Source organism: Crocodylus porosus, unplaced genomic scaffold (assembly GCF_001723895.1).
Source record: "Crocodylus porosus isolate Cpor-Errol unplaced genomic scaffold, CroPor_comp1, whole genome shotgun sequence".
In the NCBI taxonomy this organism is placed as follows: domain Eukaryota; kingdom Metazoa; phylum Chordata; order Crocodylia; family Crocodylidae; genus Crocodylus; species Crocodylus porosus.
The window spans coordinates 63,037,437-63,040,004 of NW_017728931.1; positions in this window are offsets into that span (position 1 = coordinate 63,037,437).

Sequence of the window (2,568 nt, forward strand, 5' to 3'; positions counted from 1 at the left end):
AAATTGGATGCTTATCTTGCTGGGATCCTATGACCCCAGCTGACTTCCTGCCCTTTGGGCAGGGGGCTGGACTCGATGATCTCCCGAGGTCCCAGCCCTAATGTCTATGAAATCTGTGAAATCTCTCTCCTTAAATAATGCACCTATCCTATAACTTTTTTTAAACTTACGAATATTAGATACTAGTTGCTATGTTTTCAGTCATAGGTAGAGTATTATTTTAGGTGTGTGAGCTAGCTTTATTTAAATTAATGTATTTTTAGTGTTTTTAGTTTAATATTCATGAAAGGGTTTAGTTTAATATTCAATGATATCCCTGTAGATTGAAGCCCTCTATATATCTACAGAACAGGTACAATATGAACTATGTGCTGGTAGCACTTCAAGGAAACACTAACAGCAATAGTAGCTTAAAGGGGTGTGCAAAATTTCGCTGGCTGTATTGTTTCAACGCTATTTTGACTTGTTTTGATCTCAAAACAACAAAATCAAAATGAAACAAAGGGCTTTGAAACTGCCTTGAAATGAAATGAGGGCAGTCAAGAGCTTTGAAGCTGAAGCTAGGCTTGCTTACAATAGGAGGGGAAGAGAGGGGAAGGACTGTTCTGATATTGACTGTGTAGCTGGGCAGCGACTGTTATCTTTCCTTGAGGTCCCTTCCAATCCCAGGGCTCTTGGGGAGGGATGGAAAAACAGCATAAAAAGCAGCATTGCTTGAACTAGGCTGCTTTCTGCCTTGGGGTCAGTTACTGAGCTATTTTCTACCAGCTCAGCAGCATCAGACAACAAAGGCTACCATTCATTCCCTACTTGCTAGCCTGGAAAGTGGGATTCATTAATACCTTTTGCTTTCTATGCCCTTTTATTTTCTTATTATATTCATTGATTCCTTTCAATTTATTCCTCCCCCAAAATCCACTTTTTGTTGTTGTTATTCTATTTTGATTCTTTTCAAATCTCTGCTTTCTCTCACAGTGTGCATTCCATTCACTGTGCAGGGAAGCACAGCATAATTATATTGCATATTATAATATAGAATTTATATAGGAACACATACATACTTTTATATCTTTTTATATTATTTATTACACACATACATACAATTATCTTATATACATCTAATACAGAAATCAGACAACATTACAGGAGAATACACAGATTTTCCAGCACACCAAGGCAAAGACAAGACACTATGAAACACACTATGAAGCATACTGGAAAGGCAGCTGGCAAGCTTTCAGGGAGGGACAGAAGAGAGGATAGAGGGAGAGTGGTAAGTTCCCCTAAACTGAGACGCAGCCTATTTGCTACAAGCAGCAGGCATGAGGCTTCCACTAGTTCTACAGGCAGCAAGGAGAGGGGAGCAGCACCAATGCCACTGCCTCTCCCTGAGTCTGCATCCCCTCCAAGAGCACCAGCCATAACCCCCTCCCACCACCATGACAACAAGCAGCAGCACCACCATGACAGTCTCCTCCACCCCCATTTCACTTCCCATGCTGAGCCTTCCAGTGCCAGAGGAAGAGCTGGAGCTGGAGCTGGATCTGAGTATCATAGCAAGGGAAATTCTGGGGAAGGAGGGGGAAATCATCTGAGTTTGTGCTCTGTACCTCTCAAGTTTCCCCTAGAGCCAGGTCTCCTTCCCCAAAAGGCACTTCAGAAGAGGCTGAGTTAGAAGGTGTGGAGGCAAGTGGCTCAGCTGAGTCTGCTCTTTCTGTTGCTTTGCTTCTTCCTGCTGAGGAGGGGGAAATTGCAGCATCCATACATGCACCCACACCCCAGAAGCGAACTGGTAGTGTGATCTGGGATCATTTTGAGCTGGCAGATGATCCCACATATGCTATCTGCCTGTACTGCCAAGCCAGAACCAGCTGGGACAAGGGAACAAAACCCAAGAGCACCACAGGGATGCTGATGCAGCTCTGCAAGCACCACCCCCTTGCCCTTGCTTCTCCCCAGCCTGGCACCAGTGGGAGCATGCCCAAAGGGAAGTCTTCTTTTCGCTCCAAAGCCTCTGTCCCCCCAAAGCAGAGGCAGGCCACCCTGGAACATTGGGGGAAAGGCAGACAGAAAGGAGGGGCACCTTGCAAAGGCGAGCAAGATCACCCAGACCTTTGGGGAGATGCTTGCTGTGGATGGCCAGCCCTTCTCCTTAGTTGAGTTGCCTAGGGTTCAGGCAGCTCATAGTGCTTATGGCCCCATCATACCAAGTGCCCACATGCACCACCTTCATCAGGATGGTGGTGCCCTCCCTGTATGAGGCATGCAGGGAATACTGGAGGGAGCAGCTGCACAAGGCAGGTCCACAGGTGGCCTTATACTTCACCTTGGACATCTGGAGCAGCTGAGGTGGAGATCATGCCTACCTCTCCCTCACAGGGCACTGCTGTGACCAGTCAGGCCATCGGTGGGTTCTCCTTCAAGCTGAGGTGATGGATGAGTCCCACACAGCAACAGAGATCATGGGGACCACAAACTGGTTGGTGCGGGGGTGGCTCGTTGGGTAGGGTAAGCTCGCCCGTGAGTTCATGGTCACCAACAGTGGGGCCAATATAGTCAGGGTAGTCC